The sequence below is a fragment of the Lacerta agilis genome, chromosome 9, assembly GCF_009819535.1.
Source record: "Lacerta agilis isolate rLacAgi1 chromosome 9, rLacAgi1.pri, whole genome shotgun sequence".
Classification (NCBI taxonomy): Eukaryota; Metazoa; Chordata; class Lepidosauria; order Squamata; family Lacertidae; genus Lacerta; species Lacerta agilis.
The window spans coordinates 71546987-71556448 of record NC_046320.1 but is presented as its reverse complement, the minus strand read 5'-3'; the positions used below and the strand labels follow the sequence as shown (position 1 = coordinate 71556448).

The 9462-nt window shown below is 47.1% G+C and overlaps 1 long non-coding RNA gene across 1 annotated transcript; it reads right to left on the bottom strand.

Annotated features, from left to right (window-relative positions):
• Window positions 1-3074: 3074 nt before the first annotated feature.
• LOC117053386 lies at window positions 3075-3690 on the bottom strand. The gene is made up of 2 exons (XR_004427386.1): window positions 3579-3690; window positions 3075-3124 (listed from the first exon to the last, which is right to left on the bottom strand). It is a non-coding gene; the product is annotated as an uncharacterized LOC117053386 (long non-coding RNA).
• Window positions 3691-9462: the final 5772 nt, after the last annotated feature.

The following is a 9462-nucleotide window of genomic DNA, read 5'->3' as shown; positions in this document are numbered from 1 at the left end:
TTAACATACTGTATATACAAGAAAATAAGGCGAGACAGAAAACATAGTTGAACTATGGAATTTACTCCCACAAGGAGTAGTGATGCCCATCAACCTGGGTGGCTTTTTAAAAGAAGATTAGACAGACTCATGGAGGTGAGGGTTGACCAGCTACAGCGGCTGTGTTCTGCATTCACTGTTAGAGGCAAGTATGCATCTCAAACACCATTGCTGGGTATTGCAAATAAGGACTACGCTGTTGTATTCAGGTCCTGCTTGCAGGCTTCCTGTAGGCATCTGTTTGGCCACTGTGAGAACAGGGTGTTGGACCCAGTGAAGCTTTAAAACACAATCCTATATCAAACAAATCTATGAATTGGTGGGTAGCCGTGTGTCTGACGAAGTGGCATGCACACGAAAGCTCATACCAAGAACAAACTCAGTTAGTCTCTAAGGTGCTACTGGAAATAATCTATAATTGTTAGGGGGTGTTTTCTAATATGTAAGTTGTCTCTTAAGGCGTCTGCACTAATAAACAACTAAGACATTCCAAAACATCAAAACACACACACAATCCTTTCTTATAACAAAGATGCAGACTTGGGAACAAAAGATTATATGAACAGCACCTCAATAAGTAGTCCCAGTGGAAGCCACCAGAGCATGGCCTTGGCACCAGTTGGGCTTCACCATAAAGAGGTCCAAGAAGTCCCCTCCTCATACATAGCTTTAAGCTATGGAGTGGTCCATTCTGCTTTGCCACCTGAGGCAAAATGGGAAGGTGCCACCATGTTTGCATGCCATTAACCCCACCTTGTTGCCCCTGCTGAAGTCTGGCTTACCAGGGTCGTGCAGCTGCAGCTTCCGGGTTCTGGCAAGATCTCACAAGAGCCCCATGAGATCGCACAGAGGCCTTGCGTAAATCTTCCCAAGATCCTGGTGAGGCCACACAAGGACATGGGGTCTTCAGGTGATTTCAATTGAGCTCTAACCCAGAAACCACCTCTACCACTTCTCCAGTGATGGAGGAGCATGTGCCCATTAGATTCTATAGCTGAGGCAGTCTGCCTCATGAATGGGTGGGGTCGCCCCTGCTTCTCCTGCCTCCGCTCTGTGATGGAGCATTCAGGCCACACTTGAATGACCACACCTGCCAAGTTCTCTTTCCCCTGCCATAGGGATCTCAGGATGAGCAAGCCAAAGCCAGCTTTCTAAGCCTGTCTCCTATGTCAATGTCAGGCTAAGTGAATGGAGAAGTCTTTCTTGCCTGCCATTTCTTTCTGCTTGAGGTTCCCAGTTTAAATAAGGAGAGAGGAGCGAACATAGGCTGAAGCTTGGTTCTTCACACCACTGCTGCCATAGCCACCAGAGGATGTTGGACTTAAACCCTGGTTGGTTGGTTTGACTAAGTGAGTCTGTTGGATGACAGAGCACTGCTAGCTTTTCTCCAGCCCTCCCCACCATGACTGGTCACAGATGCTTCTTGTTGCTCTCCCACTTTTCCTTTCCAGTGTGTTCCTCATCTATGCTATGAACCACTTCTGTGTGTGCTGCATACACACCCTTTCTAGGAGGTGGTTTTCGTCTGCCTTTTAGTTTTGTTCTGGATGCCACACTGGATCTAGAAGAGACATTGGATCTAGAAGCCACATTGGATCTGGAAGCCACATTGGATCTGGAAGCTGCATTCGATCTAGAAGCCACACTGGTTTGGGAAGCTGCATTGTGGTGTTGGATCACATAATATGTAATTTATTAGAACATCAGCTCATAAAAAGGGAATAGAAAAGGCGCTGTGTACTAGGAGCTAAACCCCAGTAGGGTAACCCCCTCCAAAACTTGAGATGTGTTCACCAAACTCTGTATGAGGTTTCCTGTGGTGAGGTTGGGAGGCTGTCAGGGATTGGCTGGTTGAGGAAGTTTGGTGGCAGCCAGCAGTCCAGGAGGCACCTGAGCGGGGAGGGGACTTTGAACGAGGTTCGGACTGGTGGGACAGGGAGGAATCAGCTTCAGAAAGTGAGGGTGAAGGGGAGATGCTTGAGGTAGCCACAGAAAAAGGGTCGAGAAAAGGCTAGAACAATTAAGAGAAGTCGAGTCACTGCGAAAAAATGCATGGAGGGAGGTATAAATAAGGGAGAGATGGAACTTTAGCTTCTGCAACTGACTGGCTTAGCTGATGTATGTGCAGTGCGCTGTTTCCTTGGTCACTGAGCAATAAAGTTAATTACGGCCAAGCCTTTCCGGTTTCTGCTTACAGCGTTGGACCCCAGACGGAAGGGCATTCCTGGCAGCCTGACAGGGTCTCCCCACAAGTGCTATATTGAATCAAATATGTATTTGGCATGACTTCACTCAACTGATGGCACAATGGGTCCAAACTCATATATTACAGTATCCATTTAAAAAACACAACATTCTGAGGTCCCAGGCAGCATCAAGCACTACCTGCTAGTAAGGTATAAAATGCAGCTAATCCTGGGGATTGATTAGGTGAAATATATAGCAATGCTATTTAAATGCATCATTAATCTAGCTGAATAAAGATACGACTGCATGAACCTAGGACTAATGTCAGTTCATATGTGCTGACGATGGAGTAACAAAGTAAAAGATAAAGCATCAAATGATTGTTTCAATTAATGAACAGTATGGTTCATTTCTTTTATTAAATTTAATAAAATTTAATAAAATGTTGGAAGGTGGAAAACAGGCAGGCACTCAGCCTGAGAGTAGTGTTGCCCAGATGGATCTCTGCCATGTCCCTCAATTTCACACTCTCATGGCAGAAGTAAGGAAACGAAGCAGGAGTCAGAGGGACAGAAAGGAAGGCTCAGAATTGAGTAGAGGAACTCTGACTTCCTGTATTGCTCTGAGGAGGAAATAACAGCGGGGAAAACCTACCTTCTGCGAATGTCAGGCCTCCCGCCATTTTAACTGCTCATTCGGATTGGCAACTTATGTCATCCTGTGTTCGGAACCATATGACAGAGTAGATAGTTAGCACAACTTCTATCAAATAATTTCGCAGTCAAAGACAAATCAGAATAACAACCTACAAAAACTTGCCTCTTTCTGTTGACAAGATCTTTTTCTTGGCTTCCATCTTATCTCCTCATGTTGAGTGTTGTCTCATCCTGGAGTTCTTCTATGTGACCATTTAATGGAGTAAACTATTAAAATAATGTCTTGAGACAAAGCTACCATTTACAGAGCAGTCACACCATGCTATTCATATACAAGGGAGTTGGCATGAAAAACTTGCGTGCATCTAGCCCTCACTTTGTTTTCAAACATGGAGTCGCCTATTCCCTGGAGAACTACAGGATCTGCTCATCTCCCACTATAATAGGGCAAATGGGGCCTTCCGAGTTCTAGCTCAGTGACAGACCACATACTTCATTCAGAAGGCCCTGATACAATCTGCAGCATCTCCCATCATAAGGAACCCCAGCAGTAGGTCTGGGAAAGACCTATCTTTGCCAGAGATCCTGGGCAGCTGTTGCCAGTTGGCTAGATAGCACATGGGGCAAGACAACCAATGGCTGGACTTAGAAAAAGGCAGCTGATTATGAATGATTTATCCCCCTCACTTTGGATACCGTGGTGCCTCACTGAATCCTTTATCTTCTCTCTGCCTCAGCTTCTTCCTGCAGATGTTCCTTCCTTCAACGGCTCCAACCACCTTCCACTTTGATGCAGAACATTCCAGAACTCTTCCCATTCTGCTCCTTCCTGATTGGGACTGGCAGGCAGCCAATCAGCATTCCACAAATACAGTGGTACCTCGGGTTAAGAACTTAATTCGTTCTGGAGGTCCGTTCTTAACCTGAAACTGTTCTTAACCTGAGGTACCACTTTAGCTAATGGGGCCTCCTGCTGCCGCTGCGCCACCACTGCGCAATTTCTGTTCTCATCCTGAAGCAAAGTTCTTAACCCGAGGTACTATTTCTGGGTTAGCGGAATCTGTAACCTGAAGCATCTGCAACATGAAGCATCTGTAACCCGAGGTACCACTGTAGCAGAAGTCACTTATTCTACTTTCAAGGCACTCTCACACATGAAAGGGATGCCCATGAATATCTTGGAACACTATAAAACGCAAAATGTCCACTTGCTGCAACCTGCTGGGGAACCTCTTCATTGTGTTCCATCATGCTGCTCTTGGAAATCTGCAGTCTTCCAAATGCTACCATCCATTTCCATTGGCCATGCTAATTTTGTTTGATGGGTGTTCATAGAATTGTAGAGTTGGAAGGGAAACCAAAGTCCACCTAGTTCAACCCTGTGCAATGAAGGAATCTCAACTAAAGCACCCATGACAGATGGCCATCCAACCTCTGCTTAAAAAACCTCCAATGAACGTGAGTCCACAACCTTTTGAGGCACCACTCCAAGTGGAGATTCCCCGTTCTGGACTTACTTGGATCAATCTGGAATCTGTGGTGACGTGGGCTGGCTATGATACTTTGAAACCACCTCAGAGCCTTGGGACGGCTTATGACACCTTTTGATACATTTTTGTAAATTGCTCCGCACCAGGTTTCGCCCCACATCCCCTCTCCCGCAAAGCCTCCCATGACCTGCCATGATCTTTCCTTAGGGAACAGAATGTGGAGAGAGTTGCTGGTTTGGTATTATCCCAAACCACAGCCCTAGACCAGGAGGAGGGTCAAGTGGGTTCTGACCAAACAATGGTGACTGTTCCTGGTAATGGTGCGAGCATTGTCCTCTCCTCTAAGGAACATGTTCCAGCAGTGTGTGTGACCAATGTACGCACATGAATGTATGTGCTCATCCATAAACTACATATATGGCACACATACAGCCTACACCGGGGGTCTGCAACCTGCGGCTCTTTTACACCTTTGCCGCGGCTCCGGGGCTCCGGGGCGGATACGCCTGTCCACTTCTGCAGCTGGCCAGCGGCAGCGGCCGCCCTCCAGCTGGCCAGCGGCCCGCCCTCCGGAGGCTGAGGGTGCTGCTGCTGTGCTGCTGTGCTCATGCGTCGTGCCTCGTTTTTGCCAGCGCAGGCGCAGCAGCAGACAGCAGCAGTTTCCCTCCAGAGGTGTGGCTGCTGCTGCTGGTGTGGAGCTGCTGCTGGCTGCTGCATCGAGGCGACGACGAGGTAGGCAGCTGTGGGCTGGGCCAGGGGCGGCGGGTGGTGGGTGAGGTCGAGGGGGGAAGCCCTCCTTTTAAAAATGGTCGAGGAAGCTGCGCCTGTTTCCCTGCCGCTGCCTCCTTCACTCCTGGTTCCGCTCGCAGCCTCAGACCGCGCTCTCGCGGGCGCGCATCTCTCTCCGCCCCGGAGCAAGGCCGGGACTCGCCCTTGCCCGGGACCCACGTCTCAGGAGCCAATGGATGCATGTGTCGCGAGGGGGCTTGGAGGCTCCTAGGAGCCCGAGCACGCACAGCAGGGACGTGGCTGCTTAAAAAGGCTGCATGGAGGAAAAGGCAGTTGTGCGTTCTTCCGCAGCAGCGTCAAGCGGAGCCGCCACCAGACCTCACCAGGCAAGGTTAGTCACGTCGCCCCCGCCTTCCAGGGCGCAAAGCTGGGCTGGCTGGGCAGAAACCACCATCGAGCTCTCTGCCTGCCGTGGGCGGGGGGCTTTGCAGCCCCCCAACGAGTCCCTTGGGGTGGGGGACTGGGACTGGGGAGGGGGAGTCCTCTGCCGCTGCTAACTCAGGTGTGTTGCTTAGGGCCGGCGGAGCGCGGGAGCGCAAGTTGGCCGCCTGCGCCGCGCCCTCCGGCTGTGGCCTCTCCAAACGCGCGGCGCAAAGAGCGGTGCCTTGGCTTTGCCCCGGTTTGGTTGGGCAGCCTGTGGCTGGAGGAGATCCGGGGGATTCCTCCTCGGCGGCTGAAAGAGGGGCTTGTTCTCCTGTGCTTTCTTTTCTCCCAGTTCTAGGTCACTCAACCCACAATAGTACTTCTTTAGTCTCCTTGCCGCACGCGCTCTGGCAACTTTTCAGGCTCCGGCTTGCGTAAAAACTGGGAAAGCTTTCTCTCGCTTCCTTCCCCCCTCCCCCTCTCATTTCCTTCCCCCTCCCCTCTGATGCTGCTCTCCAACCACCTACCTGCTTGTCACAAATTTTGACCCCCCCCCACTCCTTGGAAGGGTTTCATTATTGGAGCTGAGCTTGTCCCCTGCTGAGGTAAATGACTTATTGCTCTGCTTCGACCGGGGTGGGTGGGTGGGCTGGTAAAGAAAACCAAACCTGAGTAACTTATGCAGAGGCAGAATTTACTAGGTGGGGGAGAAGCCCCTGTCGTGACTTCCAGGTGTTTGGAAGCACGGACAGCCCACCAAAAAGAAAACTTGTGAAAATGCTTCCTTCGCGAGGGCAAGGAGTAATAGGGGTGGAGATGGGCCGAAAGTCCAAAGGAAATGATTTCTTGAAGGGGGAGGATGTACTACGGGAGGCAGAATAAAGGGCTGGTTCTCACAGAGACATGGGTAGGAGAATGACACCCCAAAAGGTTGCAGTTTTTCCTCTTTCCTGAGTGTGTGTTAGGGGAGCCTTGACAAAGCACTTGTTGGCGTGGAAGAGAGGAGTCCTAACTTGGATCTGTGTTCATGTGCAAAATCTATCGCCATTGTCATTAAGGGGGCAGGGAACTCCCCTAAAAAGGTTTGAACACTATGAACTACTACAGCCACCTGTATGCAAGTCAGCACAAACATCACAGGCTTCTCTGGTGCAATTCTGTGCTTTATTTAGCAAGAGAGGAGGTTGGAAGAGGTGAGCATAGCCTCTGGTCTGGAATATTAAGGGTAAAAGACACTAAGATTATTTTAAAAGCCAGCAGTCTTCAATTAGACATGGGACAAACATTTAACACAATTGTGCAGTTGAGGACTCATTTTTTTAAAAAAAAACAAAAAACAACAAATCAAATATTTGTATGCTGTTGCAACCCACCTTGGATCAGGCTGTGACCTGGTAGAGGTCCCCAGGTTGGATAAAAATGAATGATTTAAAAAAATAATAATAATAAATGGATTTTTTTATTTAAATCAGATTTTTAAATTTAAATCAGATTTTTAAAAATAAAATGCAGTGTTATATTTGTTTTAAATGTCGCAGTGGTTTTGCAGCTCCCAGTTTCTTTTTTTTCCTTCAGAAACGGGTCCAAGTGGCTCTTTTTGTCTTAAAGGTTGCAGACCCCTGGCCTACACAAATACACGTTCGAACAGACTCACACCTGCACTCTGGCACAGAAACATGCATGCAGACACACAATCAGCACATCCAGCTCTCTCAGCCCCGTGTGTGGTTGGGAGGCCTGTAAACAGCCTTTTGTTCTGCAAAGAACGATCTGTTCAAAGTGAAGAGGAGTATTTTCCCCCAACCCTGCTCTTGTGTGGAGACACAGGCAGGTGGAAGTGCTCCCTTTTGCTCCTTAACAAAGCTTGGAACAATTATTATGTTAACAAAGGCAGCCTCAGGAACATCAGAGAAATTTGCTGCATAATTTTTGTGTATTGCAGTGGTCTTTGGAAGGAAATGGAGCAATTTGTTTACATAGTTAATTGGGGTAGGTTTCTGCCATAAATACGAGAAGTCTTCCCCAACCTGTTGTTCTCCAATGACAGCTGTCTTCAAATATATCAAGGGCTGTCACATGGATGATGAAGCAAGCATGCTTTCTCCTGCTGCAGAAGATAGATTTCATAGGGAAGTCATAGTCCCACTCTATTCTGCCTTGGGCAGACCACACCTGAAAACCTGTGTCCAGTTCTGGGCACCACAATTTAGAAGAGTTTGGATTTGATATCCCGCTTTTCACTACCCGAAGGAGTCTCAAAGCGGCTAACATTCTCCTTTCCCTTCCTCCCCCACAACAAACACTCTGTGAGGTGAGTGGGGCTGAGAGACTTCAGAGAAGTGTGACTAGCCCAAGGTCACCCAGCAGCTGCATGTGGAGGAGCAGAGACGCGAACCCGGTTCCCCAGATAACGAGTCTACCGCTCTTAACCACTACACCAAACTGGCTCTTAAGAAGGATACTGACAAGCTAGAACATGTGCAGAGAAGGGCAGCCAAGGTAATCAAGGGGCTGGAAACCAAGCCTTATGAGGAATGGCTGAAGGAGCTGGGTATGTTTAGTCTGGAAAAGAGGAGACTGAGAAGAGATATGATAGCCATCTTCAAATATCTTAAGGGCTGTTACCTGGAAGAGGGAACTAGCTTGTGTTCTCCTGCTCTGGAGGGCAGGACATGAACCAATGGCTTAAGTTACAAGAAAGGAGATCCTGTAATTCTCCCAGTACCCCAAATTAAAAAAAGAAATTGTCGGCCAATGCATTTTCACTGTCACAGCTTCCTGGTGATATAAGAATTACAGACCCCAGGTGTATATTTTTATTTTTTTAAAAAATAATTTTTATTGATTATTTTGGTTAAACAAAAAAGAAGCATCTTAATCCAACTATATTGTATAACATTACAAAATAAAGTTTTACATACAACATTATCTTATCTGTAATTTGTCTTTTTATGTCTTAAATGATCCCTTTTCAAAAAACAAAAAACACCCAAAAACGTAAAACATGCATACCTTTATGTTCACAAAAAAGAATATATATATATATATGACCTCCTGTCAGATCCCTTTGCATCTACCTTTCTTGATACAGAATGTGATCCAAACAATAAGGTTTCATATATATATATTCCAGTACATTCTTAACACTATATATATCCGAAATTTCCCAACTCGTATTCCTTCATTTAGCACTCAAAAGCTGGCATGGAAGCATAACTGTTATTGTATTTTTGTACGTATCTCGTGTATATATCCCATTTTCTGCTTGGAATTTCCTCTAAGATTATTAGTTAACCAGGCCATTTCAGCATATTCTTGTAATTTACTCTGCCATTCTGAAATTTTTGGGAGGTTTTTTATTATTATTTTAATAATGTTTCGCTTTAACTGCATCGAACCTTTTAGAATGTATTAGGCTTGATTGTTGTGTGTTCTGCATTTGCGAGTCTCTCCCTCCTATGCTGCATTCCATCTCTTCCTCTGAAAGTGATACAAATGGCAAGATGCTTTAGCACCAGAGTGTAAGCCAGCTATCCTTGAAGCTATCTGAGACCCAGGAAGAGGGTTTTTATGATGAGCTTCCCTCTCACTGAAGGCTATGTTGCCAGGATAACGCTGGACACCCGAGACCTAAAATGGTCAAATGGCCTGGGCACATCGGGGCCACTCCAAGGTGATTGCGGGGGGTGAAGATACCAGCATGGAGTCATGCGTGTTTTCTATCCCATGACCTGTAAACTTTCCTCACGTTCATAAAGATGTTTTATGACTCTTGGTTTGCTGTGTTTGAACTGCTATACAGTGGTACCCCTGGTTACGTACTTAATTCATTCCGGAGGTCCGTTTTTAACCTGGAACTGTTCTTAACCTGAAGCACCACTTTAGCTAATGGGACCTCCTGCTGCCGCTGAGCCGCCAGAGCACAATTTCTGTTCTTA